This window comes from Phocoena sinus, chromosome 6 (genome assembly GCF_008692025.1).
Source record: "Phocoena sinus isolate mPhoSin1 chromosome 6, mPhoSin1.pri, whole genome shotgun sequence".
NCBI classification, from domain to species: Eukaryota; Metazoa; Chordata; class Mammalia; order Artiodactyla; family Phocoenidae; genus Phocoena; species Phocoena sinus.
Window position 1 is genome coordinate 23,371,633 of NC_045768.1, and position 15,425 is coordinate 23,387,057.

Here is a 15,425-nt window from a genome sequence, read left to right on the forward strand (position 1 = left end):
CCGGCTCTGCCCATTAGCATGAAAGCTGGGAGTCTGACAAGATTAGCCAGAAGAGAAGCAAGTCTCCAGTCTGAGCCCAGCTGCCCACACTCTCTCCAGCAGGAAAGGCATCCACAGCGTAGCCCCTAAGTCCCCACTCTGAGTCCCTCCTCCACAAAGACTCTGGCCTCACAAGGGAACCCTCTCCTTCCAGATTAGAAAGCAAAGGACCATAAGCTAGGTCAGCAGACTCGGCTTACCCTGCCCGGAGTGCCCACTTCACATGTCCCCGGTCAGAATCGCCTCTTTTTCCAGGCAGTATCCTGCACCCCGGCTCAAGCTGGACAAATTCCTTCTGAGCCTCCTGACAGAAGACTGGAGTCACAGCTGGCCCTCCTTCTGCTCCCTCAAAGGCCATTCGCACAGAGAAGGACTTTAACCCCCTTCAAAGAGACCTGGCCCCTCCCTAGCTGGCCCGAGCCTGGAGGGCAGCAGCCGGCCAGCCAGAAACAGCTCTCGTTCACGCCTGGCGCCCAGGGCTGCGTGGGCAGGTGGGAGCTTAGTGGTGCTGAGATGAACCAGTTACGGCTGTCTTCTTGGAAAGTCAGAGATGGGCCTTGGGCAGGTAGGGAATTAATATCCTGGTGATGCTAAAAGCAGCAAGAAAAACCTGACGGATCCCGAAGATCCAGTTAAACGGACTTCATCCAGTTAAATGAACTTTTTAGGACAGCTTCTGTATGTGTGTGTAAATAAACGCTCACTGTAGAAAATTTCGAAAATAAAAGTTACTCATCCTCACTCCACACAGAGGAAAGCAGTTAATGGTTTACTGCATTCATGCAGTCTCCTTTTTGGAAACATGTATTTAACTATATGCAATTTGTAGCCAACTTTTTTTCACTTCACATTATCTCACAAGCACTTTTCATGTCCTTTGATGGTGGTGGTCCGGTATATTTTAAATGGTTACATTGTGTCCCACGCTGAAGTGGGACAGAATTTGAAGACAGGGATGAGTGCTCTAATTTCAAGGAATCTCTGGGGGAAGTGGTTTTTCCTTTCTCAGGGCTAACTAGTATTTTCTGCCACAAAGAAAACAGACCCACATGTGCCCTGGGGAGACATAAATGCCACAAATATATCCCTCACTCTTTCGTCATAGAATCAGACCCCCAGCACCACACACTAAGGGTCACGGCGTGTTAATGACTGGTTCCCAGAGCTGCCCCAGGGTGGACGAGGCTCCACCCACCTGATCCCCCGGAACTCTGGGTTGACCTGGAAAGTCTCGGGCATCATTTAGGATTTTGGCTGAATGGAAAGCCAATCAGAATTCCAGGGCCATGCAGAACTCATTTTCTTCAGTAAGATTTTAGAAAGGACAAAGAGAACTGAGATTCACAGTAAACTGAATAGAAAGAGGAGGACAAATGCCAACCATGGTCCTGTGGGCCAATCTATCTGGGGTCAGTTTGGGACCAGTTTATCCTGGTGAAGCAGGCGAGCAGCTCAAAGACAGTGGCAGCCCAGCGTCGCAGACCCCCTGTGACTCTCCCGGAAACACAAGTCTGGGAAGGAGTCATCAGAGTGGATGGAGCCCAGGCAGGCTCTTTTGAAAAGGAAGTTAAATGTATACTATACTTTACAACTATTTACAACATCCAAGCGACATTTTTAATGAGCTGAAATTTATTTAGAAATATCCAGGAGTTTCTCAGTGACTGGGTGATACCAAGTCACCAGGGAGCGTTACGCTACGGAAACTCTGAAGTTACGCCGCCCTCTGGAATAATTGGAATGTTCTGCTGTAGGGCCAAAGGCATTTCAAGATACTACTTAACGGTCTAAAGTAAAATGAGGAGGGGAAATCACACACCCAGGGTGGCATTGCTCTGCTCAGGAATGATAAAGTGAGCAGGGGCCTCCACGAAGAGGTGCTTTCAAGCCAAGAGGCAAGAGTGGTACCCAGGACCTGCTACATAATCATACCTGCCCCTCTGCCCCCATGAGGAGGTGTGTAAAAACTTGTTTTAAATCTGCCCTGTTCGCAAAAGAGGAAATTGTATGTGCTCTTAAAGTACTATTATCTAAGCAACAGGCACACTTCTGACTGGAGTCTGAGGTGTCACGGTTTACTACACATACACGCACACACACACCTATACATACGTGCACATTGTTATGAGGTGAGTTGGGTCCCCCCGACCCAACTTCATAAGTTGAAGTCCTAACACACAGTACCTCAAAAGGTGACCTTGTTTGGAGATAAGGTCTCTACAGAGGAGAGGTCATCAAGTCAAGTGATGTCACTCAGGTGGGTCCTAATCCAATGTGACTAATGTCCTTATAAAAAGAGGAGATTTAGACACAGAGGCGTACCTAGAAGGAACGTGAAAAGGCCGAGAGAGAAGTCAGGGGTCCATCAGCCAAGAAGAGGGGCTGGAACGTCCCTTCCTACGGCCCTCGGATGGAGCCAGCTCCACCGACGACACCTTGGTTTGACATGTCTTGCTTCCAAACCGTGCGACAATAAAGTTCTGTTGCTTAAGCCACCCAATTTGTGGGACGCTGCCACGGCAGGCCTAGCAAACCAATACACACGCTCACACACACACACGGACACACACGTGCACACACACACACATGCATACTCATCACTCATATTCGTACACACACGCCCCCCTCCCTCCGGCTGCAAAAATATGATGGAATTAGGAAAAACGCTCTGTGGCAAAGTCACAGTGACTTGCCCCAGAACAGCGGTTTATCCTCAGAGGCAGAGGGAGAAATTCAACTGGTAAGCTAGACGGAGGCTGCAAAAGCATGAACTGAGCCACCCGCATTGGCTGGCGGTGGGGGGGGTCTCCCTACGGTCAGGAGCAGAGCGGAATGCAGCAGCACCTGTACGTCGAGGCTGCGCATCCATCCTCCTCCCTGTTGGCTCTGAGCTTGGGGTGGTTTTTCGGAGTTTACGAAAACAACTGTGTACTGCCAGTTTAACTCTCTGGCTGCTGTAGCCTGATCTGCTTTAGTTTCTGAGGGTGCCTTGCACTGGGAGAAAGGAAGTCATTGGGAAACTTGCTTGGCTGGGAAGCAAAGTGCAGTCTGTGAGGACCTAGCAGCTGGGGTGGGAAGGTCATCAGTGCTACTATGATCACCCCACTGCCCGCCTCCTGGGGGCCAGTCTGGGTCACACACCCTCACATACCTTCTCTCTGTGCTCCCTTCACCAGCTGCCACCGAGGGGTGGGCCCCAGCCTAAGGAGCCTCCTCAGGGTCACACAGATGGTCAGGAACAGAGGTCTGGCTGGAAGCCAGGAATCCCACCCACAGGGCAGGGCTCTGCCCCTGGAAGGCATCCTGGGCAGTTTAGGACAGAGCAGATCCAGGAAGTATGCGAAGGATCAAAAGGGGAAAATTAAAAAGCAAATGCCAGGCAGTGACAGCCTGTCTGTGAAACCACGTGCCTGTTTCTCCATGACCCTGGGAAGGCCAGGCTTTTTTGGGGGGGGTCTTAGTTTTCTGGTCTGTAAAATAAGAGAGCCAAACTAGGTGAACCCCCCAAATGCACCTGCTTTCTGCTCCTGACCTCTGTCTTTCCGTGATGTTAGCATGAACCTTGGGCAGAGGGGAAGCCCAGGGTAGTTCTGAGTCTGGTAACGACGCGGGCAGAGTTGAGAAAAAGCCAGCCAGCAAATGGGGACAGCCACTTCCTTTGAAACTGCTTGATGCTTTTGCCAAGAGACATTTCAAGGGTTCCGGGAAGGAACTCCACTCCGTCTTAGACATTCCCCTTGTCAGAACTTTATCTCTTTAGTGGAAGGAGTTTATTGTGCTAAATGGAGCCATCCCATTTATGTACCATTAGCGTGATAGAACGTTCCAAAATGGATCTGCTGAGATCACAAGGAACTAAATGCAAGCAGGCACAGTGGAGGGACTGCCTTCTAAAATGGTCCTACCCAGGGCTTCCCTGGTGGCGCAGTGATTGAGAGTCCGCCTGCCGATGCAGGGGACGCGGGTTTGTGCCCTGGTCCGGGAAGATCCCACATGCCGCGGAGCGGCTGGGTCCATGAGCCATGGTCGCTGAGCCTGCACGTCCGGAGCCTGTGCTCCGCAATGGGAGACGCCACAGCAGTGAGAGGCCTGCGTACCACACACACACAAAAAAAGATAAAATAAAATAAGAGCTTGTTTACCTGAAAGAATCTCCAATTGGAGTGAAGTGTGGGAAACTAAGACATAACCAGCCCTTAATTTATTGAGGGAAAATGGATGAGAAGGGAAGAGAATAGTGACTTCCCTTGAAAGACTGCAGGAAATCTAGACTCCGCAGCACCTCCCAGGTGCTCAGGACCCTGAAAGCCAAAGAGCAGGGATGGGAAGAACACACGAGGACGTTTGGACCCCCCAGCTATGTCACACACCACGATCGCATTTATTCCTGTAAGAAACATTATTCTACAGAAAAAGAAATTGTTCACCAACTTCCAAGCCCTTCCCTTCCCATTGTACCCTGCAGTCTCCCAGTGTACCCTCTGCCTCTGATACTGCTCAAAAAGAAGGCTTTAGAAGCGAGGAGAATCTGGAATCGTAGTATGTGGTATGCTTCATTCCAGAACCAGATGAAGCTGGTGGTGACCTTGTAAGGGAAAGGGTCTGATTGCCAATACAGGGCCCCGAGGCAGGGCCTGACACGCACCCCATTTCCACTCTGAGTCTGTTGTGGGTCCCTCCATCAAGGATCATAGACTCAAAAGGTCCCTCTGCTTGCTACCTCAGACACTATACCCTTATCTTCTGCAGGAATATTGGTGCCATTATGGTGCTTCATGGACACAAAGCTTTAAGAAATGCACTGATTGCAATCTTGTCTAGAGCAGTAAAAACCTGCAGCCAGTGAAAATGTGTAGTCATAAAAATCAGCACCTGAAAACTGCAATTGGCTGAACTGATGGAATGCTATGGAACCTTTAGAAAGCATATTTTCAAAATTGCATGGCAACCTGGAATGATGCTATATTAATATATTGTGTATACAGGGGTACAGAGTTCTGGTTAAGAATGGGCTTTGGTATCCAACAGACCTGGACCTCTCCCTCTCTGTAAAAAGGATATAAAACTACTACTGCCTTAGGGAGCTGACGTGAAGTCCAATGACCAGTAGGGGGATTTGTCCTACAGTAAAAGGACTCAGTGAATGGTGGCTAAAATAGAAATAAACAGAATATATTTGTAACTCATATCACAAAGGTTAATATTCATGGTATATATAGAACTCTTACAAACCGGTAGGAAAAAGACCAACAAACCAAACACAAAAATGGACAAAAGACATGGAAAACAGTTGACACACACAAAATATATAAATTATCCTTAGACATACAAAAAGATTCCCAATCCCACTCATATAAAAGAAAAGCAAAACTAAATTATGAGATAAGTTTTCCACCAAGAAAATTAGTTATCAGAATGGGAGGAAAGAGGTACCCTTATCCAACTCCATGAAGTTGCATGGCAATTAGGCATATTGTATCCAACTTTAAAATATGCAATGTCTTTGACCCAGTAATTCTACTTCCAAGAATTTATTCTCAGGTATAGTGGCATGTGTATAAAATGACCTATATCGAAAGGTCTCTAATGCCACATTGCTTGCAATAATAAAAGACTACAAATAACCTATTAGTGGACTGGACTATTCATAAAATGCAATCGTATATGCAACCTTTAAGAAGATAGTACAGCTCCCAGCTCTATGAGAACTGGTATAGGACAATCTCAAAGATCTACTGTTAAGTGACAAGTGGTACAGGACAGTATATACACCATGCCACTTTAGTTGTTAACAAAAAAAAGAATGTGAATATCTAGTCTTATATACATAATTTTTTATTAGTTTCTAGGTGTGTATAATGTGTATGTAATATATATTGTATATATGTGTGTATATGTGTGTATATATATACACACACATATACACACACATATATACAATATATATTTTACACACACACACACACACACACAATATCCACAGACTATGCCTGAAAGGATAAATGTGAAACTGATAACAATGGTTTTCTCTGGAATGGGGTGGACTGGACATATGAGGTACTAAACCTCTCTTCACTGTGTTCCTTTCTACACCTTTTGAATTTTCAACCATGTGCATGTATTAACTTGTGAAAAAAAATCAAGTACATAAAAATATAAAAAGTGAGATGGGCAAGAACTAAAAGGAAATATGGCACCATGAGAGATTAGAGAAGATTAAATCACTGTCTCAAAGCCAAGGATCACATTAATATATTAACGGGTTAACCCTAGAGAATGGGGGAATTCAATGCTGAAGGCAGAATGAAAAGCTGACGTGGAACGTATCACTTTTATTTTACAGAGGTATGTATTATTGAGCATGTATTACTTTTATAATTGGAAAAGTAATCTTTGAAAGTAATCATGCATCAGTAAATGTTACAAATTTGAGCTTTAAATACACAGACAAAAAAGACCATCTTGCCTACTTGTTACGTATTGCAACACCTCTCAATCTCCAATTTCCGTCTCCATGGTGAGTAGGGAATCCTTTACTCAGCCATGATGAACAAGTGTTTCAAATATGACCTTCCCTCAAGGAAGTTGTGCTTTCTTGCTGTAATGTCATACTTTTAGGAGCCGACCATACTACACAATTGTGAGATGACACAATCTTCCTTTTTCATCAAAGATATGTAATTGACTCACTGTTATAGATGAATATTTTCCTTCCATGAGCTGCCTATTCCCAGAAATGTCGTGAAACACTCTGTGAGTAACCAAATTCCTCTTTGGGAGTCAAATGTCACAGAATTTCATGAACTATGTCACAGACAGGATATGTCACAGGAAAACCCCATGAAAACGTTTTCCAAGCTCTGATTAGTTAAGCAGAGAACAAGAATTGGAGGCTGACTTGATTTATTAGTCTAAACAAGTCTTTTTTTTTTTGCTCCATTCAATATAATTGTGCAGTGGAGTCAACCTAGATGCCTCCCCATCCACCTATAAGACAGACAGACAGGTGGACACATACACAAACAGGGACTCAGTGAATTTTAATCAATTTTTTATTCTAGTAGTTATTTTAAAGCTCTGAGTCGAGTTTTAAAGACAGTATTTGGGGTTTGCTAAATCTAGTCCTCTGTAAGCAGAAGCACACATCTCATTAATGTTTCAACTGAGCGCTGGGAGGGTGGGGACGCATGATAACTCTGGGAGGCAATCCTAAACCCTGGGCCCAAGTGCCATTTCTGCCTTGGGATCCTCCCTACCTCACTCCCCGGCAGCCAGTTCCCAGCCCTCAGGCCGGGCCTGAGCATCTGAGATCCGCACGAGGACTTAGCATGGAGCCAGGTCCTCTTACAGTTCACCCACCAAGCTCTTCTCTGCTCAAAGGCAAGAGGTGTTATACAGCCAGGCTTCGCTTCCCCAAGACAACACTCACAATTCTGAAGTGGAAAGGAAAACCCAACAATCAAAGGTTCTCTTTCCATGAAATACCTGGTTAGCTCTAAGAAAACTCAACAAAAGGATCTACCACTTACCAACAGGAAAGAGGTCTGATCCTATTGAATCAGTACCTATGGACTGCAGGGGAACCAGTGGAAGGCTCGAGAAGGTTTAGACTTCCATCCACACAACAGGTCTCATCATATCATGCACATCAGTGTCACTATGAACTGCCGGTCACTCTGAAAACTCACGAACAGCCTTTCTTACATTTCTTCAAAAGCACAAAGTCCCATGTGAAGGCAGACCGTGCAGCAAACAGACCTCTGATCCAATTCACTCTGACTTGCACGGGCAGGAAGAGAGGACCCCAGGTAAGTCCAGATGATTGACCAGAGTGTCCTGCTCTGCCAGGACTAAGTGGAGATCCGGGATCAGGACATGGGCTGGGGACACTGGCCTGATGAAGAGCAGGGCGCGGCGGGCAGCCAAGAAGCACTTTGAAAAGCTCAAGCCACACCCACTCAAATCTTCTGACCCGCACCTCATGCAGCAAACTGATACCACTGACTACCTGGGATTCTGAGCCTGGTTGCAGACAGCGTCGCGTTTGAGGTTTAAACCAAGAGAAACTTGCCCTTGACACGGAGGACCTGACCCTGACCTGGTTCTGATTCTGCTCTAGTCTTGTGCTTTAGCAAGAGCACATGATATGACCCCTCTTTTGCCCACAGCTCTGTGCTTTCCCAGTCTGGCCCCAGGCCAGCTCTGCTGGACCACAACTTTGGGCGGCCTGGATATGAGGGCAGCTAAGGGCCAGTCACCTGCTTCTGGCCACCGCTTTTGTGGCTCTGAATGCCAGGAAGGAACCTCTGCAAGGGGATGCATGATAAACAGCCAGCAGTAAGACAGGCCACGGGGAGTCACGGAGGGTACTTGGCTTTGCACAAAGAAATGTGCTCCTTCCCTTTGCTTAATGCCAAGGGAACCCGACCACCACTTCAGATCTCATTTCTGAGGAATCTCTCTGCTGGGTTGCGGAATCCCAGGAGCAAGCACTGTGGTTGAAAACCAACAAGTTATACTGATTATGGAAACAGGATAAAGTCTGAGAACCAGCAACAAAAGAAGAAGGGGGAGGGGGGTCCACCATTCACTTGCATAGCCTCTGTTCATCCTGTTTACCCTCCCGAGGCCCCCTTTGATCTGGTGGCTGACTGCTGCTCACCAGTTTGCTGCCATGGTTTTTAGACCCTTCTTTTATTCTCCGTTTATTTATGAGTGGTAAGGTGATCCAATGGGAAGAACTCGAGTCTAGAGAAAAGAAGGTCAGGGTTTGAATCCTCTGGTGTCACAAAGTGACCATGTGATGCTACGTAAGGGATTTTCTCCTCTCTGAAACTCAGGTCACTCATATGTTAAAGGGATATAATAATTATCATAGTGGGCTGAAGAGCCTCGCCTCCAGAATCCACATCCACCGGGAACCTCAGAAGATGACCTTTTCTGGAAATCGGGTCTTTGTAGATATAATTGTTAAGATGAGATCATATCGGATGAGGGTGAGCCCTCAGTCCAGTGACAGGTGTGGTGTCATGATAAGAAGAAAGGTCACACAGAGATGCATACGAAGGAGAACTCCGCGTGAAGACACAGACGGAAATTGCAGTGATTCATCTACAAGCCAAGAGGTGCCAAGGATTGCTGGCAACACCAGAAGCTAGGAGGAGACATGAAACAGATTGTCGCTCAGGGCCTCCAGAAGGAATCAACCCTGCCATCCCTGATTTTGGATTTCTGGCCTCCTGAACTGTGAGAGAATAAATTTCTACTGTTTTAAGCCATTAAATTCATGGTAATTTGTGACGGCAGCAAAGGGAAACAAACACACCTCCCTTCTAAGGCTGTTATGAAGATTCCCTAAGAGACAACACGTGAAAGCAGCTAGTTTCCTGCCCGGGGCAGGGGAGACCCTCAACACAAGGCAGGTCATTCTTGCTCTGTCCTCTGGCAACAGGCTAATAATAGGATTTTCAAGCTTTATCAAGTAGGTGACCACATGGTATTGCGCTTTTGAAAACTCATGGACAAACGGGGAGAACAAAGGGATACGTGTGGAATCAGGGCATCTCCAGGCAGCACGGCTGCAAGGCAGAAGCACACGTGGATGCTGGTGACCAGTGAAGCCAGTTTGCAAAGACTGAAGCTGCAGAGTCCTGGAGCTGGCAATGCGTATGCACCTGTCAAACAGGGGAAGGCACGTGGGGGCCCAGAGACCTCAGGTGTCGGCTGAGTTGATGATCAAATGATCACAGCCCTATACTGAGCATTTATGATATGCCAGGCATGGGACTGAGCAATTTGAATGCACAGTCAGATTTATTCCTCAAAACCCACCTAAGAGGCCAGGGCTCTTGACAGCTCTATTATACTGCTCAGAAAAGTGAGACTCAAGAGACTTTTAAGTGACTTGCCCCAAGACATGCAGCAGTAAATAGTGAAGCTGCCTGTCTCAGGGCCTTTAACTACCATCTTGCCTCTTGTAGAAGCTGGAAAAATTGGACTTATCGAACAAGAAATATTAGCCCCATGGGGCTTCCCTGGTGGCGCAGTGGTTAAGAATCCACCTGCCAATGCGGGAGACATGGGTTCGAGCCCTGGTCCGGGAAGATCCTACATGCCGTGGAACAACTAAGCCCATGCGCCACAACTACTGAGCCTGAGCTCTAGAGCCCTCAAGTCACAACTACTGAGCCCGCGAGCCACAACTACTGAAGCCCGTGGTCCTAGAGCCTGTGCTCTGCGACAAGAGAAGCCACCGCAGTGAGAAGCCCGTGCACCGCAACAAAGAGTAGCCCCCGCTCGCCACGACTAGAGAAAGCCCACGGGCAGCAACGAAGGCCCAATGCAGCCAAAAATAAATAAATTAATAAATAATTTTTTTTTTAATCTTAAAAAAAAAAAAAAGAAAGATTAGCCCGAGATTCTTTTTCTACCTTACCACATACTCTAAATGAATCCTAGAACCTTCCCATGAGCTCTCTGACTTAGCTGTGTGTCAGTTTCCTTTACAGGAAATAGAGATGATATGGATGACAATGTCACAATTATTCACTGAACATTACAATGTCTAGGCATTCCACTACGCTCTCTATATACATTATCTCAATAGATCCACACAGCAATACCTTGAAGTAGGGTATAATCCCTATTTTTCAGATAAAGACATTGAGGCTCAGAGCTTAAATAATTTGCCCAAGGACACAAAGCAAGTAAGTAACAGAGCTGAGATCTAAGAGCTGGCTTGTCAGCCTCTCCTAAGTCCACTATAAAGAAGCAAATATTGACATCCTTTTTGCTTTCCCAAGATATAGGATGTGCCACAGCTCACTGAATCTAAGAATTCACTTTGGGTTCTTAGGTATGCCTCAGATATAGCCTTTTTTTAAGATTTTTTTTATAAATTTATTTATTTATAAATGTATTTATTTATTTATTTTTGGCTGCGTTGGGTCTTCGTTGCTGCGCGTCGGCTCTCTCTAGTTGCAGCGAGCAGGGGCTACTCTTCGTGGTCATACGCAGGCTTCTTATTGCTGTGACTTCTCTTGTTGCGGAGCATGGGCTCTAGGCACGTGGGCTTCTGCAGTTGTGGCTTGCAAGCTCTAGAGCGCAGGCTCAGTAGTTGTGGCACACGGGCTTAGATGCTCCGCGGCATGTGGGATCTTCCGAGACCAGGACTCGAACCCATGTCCCCTGCATTGGCAGGTGGATTCTTAACCACGGGGCCACCAGGGAAGCCCCTCAGATACAGTCTTAACAAGCTGTGACTGCCCTCTGCCCCTACTTCAGAGGCCTGGGTTTCTCCTCTAAAGGCTCAAGGTGAGTGACTTTCTCTTCAGCAGAGTGGTTGGAATTCTCTAGATAATGTCTGGCTACTCCCAAGAATGTCTCTTTGTCTTGTACACAGTTTGGACAACAATAGCAGGGATCTGAGAGCAGCCAGTCCACTCCGGACGTGGACCCCTCCCCAAGCAAGCAGGGCAGAAGGTGGGGATCCAAGAACAGGAAATAACAGGGGCTGGGTTTGGGGTCGCGGGGAGGTTCAACGCGGAGGGAACACAACCAACAAACATCTCAAGCCGTGAGGCGCTAGAAAGCTCCTGGAACAAAAAGGTTGCCTTGAGCCAAGATGTTACTTTGTTGTATTCTAAAACACTCAATCTCCCATTTTTTCCCCTTAGTTTTTCTGAGTATATCCTATGCAAAGTGAAAAAATGTAACGCCAAGCCATGCTCCCATGCTGGTGATTTCAGGCTGAACCTCAGAATCGGTGCAGGGGTTAAAACTCCTGTATCTCATCTCGGCAAGGCACGTGGACATTAAGGGGATTGGGAAGGGAGAGGGGGCAAGGTTTTACTTGCAAAAACTGCGGTGGCACCAAGGGTTCCCCAACAAGTCAGCCTCCCTCAATGTGACCATGTAATGCTGAAATCCGTAAGTGAGCATATATTCCTTTCAGGAACCTGGTTGAGCCTGTTATGAAAAGTATTCTTTAAAATCACTTCTTGGGGCTTCCCGGTGGCACAGTGGTTAAGAATCCGCCTGCCAATGCAGGGGACATAGGTTTGAGCCCTGGTCTGGGAAGATCCCACATGCCGCAGAGCAACCTAGGCCTGTGCGCCAACAACTACTGAGCCTGCGCTCTAGAGCCTGCAAGCCACAACTACTGAAGCCTGTGCACCTAGAGCCCGTGCTCCGCAACAAGAGAGGCCACCGCAATGAGAAGCCTACGCACCGCGACGAAGAACAGCCCCTGCTCGCCGCAACTAGAGAAAGCCCGTGCACAGCAACAAAGACCCAACACAGCCAAAAATAAATAAAATAAATTAATTTAAAAAATGAACGCTTTAAAAGAAAAAATAAATAAATAAAATCACTTCTTGATTTCACGCTCTAATTCATGTTTAACAAATCATGTATTAGGCCAATTAATTTCAGAGGTGGGATATGAACACAAAAGAATAACCTGAGAGAATATGAGATGTTTAAAACATTGAGCCCAGTTAGGTTCACACATCCAGCTTGCCTTCCTCTTTGTAAGCCTGGATCTATCTTTGCAATATTTAAGGATTCAGGAATATAAATGCACCACAACAACCACTACTGGGAACGTAGGTCCCAGGGGCAGAGGAAGTCAGGTGTGTGGGCCAGAAAGATGTCCCCAGTCTGTGATCTGAACCCCACCCAATGGGTGCTCGAGATCAGGGGTGCCACTATGGTTTGCTCTGGGTCTCCCTTCCTCCACCAAAGCTCAGCACAACTAGGCCTTCAATAAATGTTGCTTGGGGCTTCCCTGGTGGCGCAGTGGTTGGGAGTCCGCCTGCCGATGCTGGGGGGGTCCCACGTGCCGCAGAGCGGCTGGGCCCGTGGGCCGTGGCCGCTGGGCCTGCACGTCCGGAGCCTGTGCCCCGCGGCGGGAGAGGCCACAGCGGTGAGAGGCCCGCGTACCGCCAAAAAAAAAAAAAGTATCTTGTACGATTTTCTAATAGACACTCATGAATCCGGAATTAAGGATCTGCCACCCTGCCCAAGCTTGACCTACTTTCCTAAGTCTATCTCCTCGCTGGCCACTCCTCCCTGGCCCTTCCCTTCCTCCTTCAGCTTCCCCCAAAGCCCAGGTCCAACCTGCTCCCCACTCCATGCCAAGTCTCCGGGTGAGAGAAACAGCCCAGCAGAATGAACTGCTCTGTCACATCTCCACATCCTTCTAGAGGACTTGCCCTGTCATCGTTGGAGCTCCCTGAGGGCAGGGCTCCCCTCACCTGAGTCTGTGAACCTCACACTCAGTCCGTGTCAATCAAGGGCTGTCAGCACTGCCCTCAGAGGCTTTGTGTCCCTGGGAGGGCTTTAACTACCTCAGCCTGAAACAAGACCTCTCAACCTCCAAGATTTCTGGTGTTATAATAACGTGCCACCTCACTGCTGAAAATTTTCCTCAAAATTACAGGCTTATGGCAAACCCTAAGTAGTACTGAAAAGTTATAGTTTTTGACGTCTGTGAAAAATAAACTCCACACTAAAATTTTCTCCCAGCATTATAAACTCTGAAATCTGTCAATGCTTTAGTTCTCAAAAAAGAAAATAAAAAAGCAATCGGGGCGTATCTTTCATATACTTTTTTTTTTATTGTGGTGAAATATATATAACATAAAAGTTGCCATTTTTTACCATTTTAAGGGTACAAGGCAGTGGCCGTTAATTACATTCACAATGTCACGCAACCATCACCACAATCTATTTCTAAAATTTTTTCATCACCTCAAACAGAAACTCTGTACCCACTAAGCAGTAGGGGGTATAATTTTTGAAACATTCTGTGAGGCTAATGAAGTTGAAAGCAGATTCTAGGTAGATGGATTATATCTTTGTAGCAAACATACGGGGAAAAAAGACTAGCAGAGAATAAAATAATTATTGATTGCATCAGGATAGTGGCCGTGACTGCCCTATTTTACTTTCTAAAGGTTTGATAATTAATTTTTTATAGCCCCTTTTTGGTCTCATAAGCATGCTAGAAAACTAGTCACAATGAAAAATAACAGTGAAATAGATTAATTTTATTCAATTGATACTTTCCTGAAAAGCTGTATGTAAATTAACACCAGAGTTTGTCAGAATTTGAAAGTATCTGGGGGAGAAAAAAAAAAAAAAGCCTTGTAAATCCCAAGCACAATTACAGACGTGCTTCATCTGCATTACGTTTAAATTCACAATATTGCTAATATTATTATAAAAATAGATGGTTCTACTGCTATTTTGTAAAAAAGAAAACAAACAAAAAAACAAAAAGAAAAAGCCCTAGCAATTTAATGGTATCAGGACCAATTCTTGAAGGAATTAAAATGGTAACTTCTTTGGAAAGGAAAATATGGTCACCTCTACCCCAGCCTCAGTGATCTAAGACCCAATTTCTAGAGTGACTTTAAAAACAAACCGAATAACTAGAATACTTTTGCACCTTTGTTATATAGGTGGAGATTAAGCCTCGGTATAAGAATATATCCCAGACAGATAACGTCAATCAGTGGTTAACAGCTCAGAGATAATCCCCTCTTTGAAAAGTCTGTTTTCAGTTGAACCTTCTAGTTGGGTTAATTGATGACTTATCTTCCATTAGGAGCACCATGCACATCAAAGCATTGTTTGGGGACAGAGCAAAGCGGACAGGAAGGAGGGGGGCTCTTTAACCCTCAGGGCTAATAGCTGGAATTGAATATTTCCTAACAGAGATAGCAGTTTGCAGCTTGATAAACTAGCCATTTGTTTGAGAACTGAATGGCAACCAATTTCTGGGCTGTTGATGGACGTCTAGGAGCACACACGCTTGTGCTCACATACAAAGCAACACAAGCCTTTGTCCTCCCAACCTCTCAAATCCACTCCTGGCCAGCATTCTCCCCTTCCCTAGCCTCCTATCTTGCCGCACCTGTGACCAGCACAGTGGTCCTTGGCACACCTGCTCTGAGACAGAAAAATCACTGAGCACCCATCACCTCTCTCTTCGCAGTAACACCCTTCTTCAGCACATGACCACCAAGGGAGGCTTCTCTTCTCCCCACCTAAGAGAGGCTGCAGCCTTACATGTCCCCCAGCAATGATGCTAGCAGGAGCCTTGAGGCAGTTAGATGTGTGGTCCCTCCCCTTTAAGCCAGTACCTCACTTCGCACTCCCCGAAGCTGCTTTTCTGGGTTAGAATCTTCTTCCTGCCAGCCACCTCTGGACCCAGCTCTCAGGTCTTCTGGCCTCCTTCGTGGTCAACTCTCTCAGACCTTAGTCACAAAGTCTCATCATCTGGGGGTCAGAGCTGCGAGCCTGCTGAGACCCAGAGGATTCCACCCGCATCTCCACCACAGAAAAAACCAACCTGATTGCACCTGAGGTTTTCTTCTTCA

At 46.4% G+C, this 15,425-nt stretch overlaps 1 protein-coding gene across 10 annotated transcripts in view; it reads right to left on the reverse strand.

Annotated features, from left to right (window-relative positions):
• The window catches only part of PALM2AKAP2 (PALM2 and AKAP2 fusion), a 496,857-nt gene that overhangs the window by 42,255 nt on the left and 439,177 nt on the right, over positions 1 to 15,425 (reverse strand). Inside the window, exon 1 of one of the 10 annotated variants that reach the window (XM_032635258.1) lies at positions 240 to 259. The exons of the other annotated variants lie outside the window; for them this stretch is intronic. The gene's annotated coding sequence lies outside the window, so the exon portion shown is untranslated. Of the gene's footprint in view, positions 1 to 239; positions 260 to 15,425 lie in introns of those variants that run through there. 10 annotated transcript variants of the gene reach the window in all.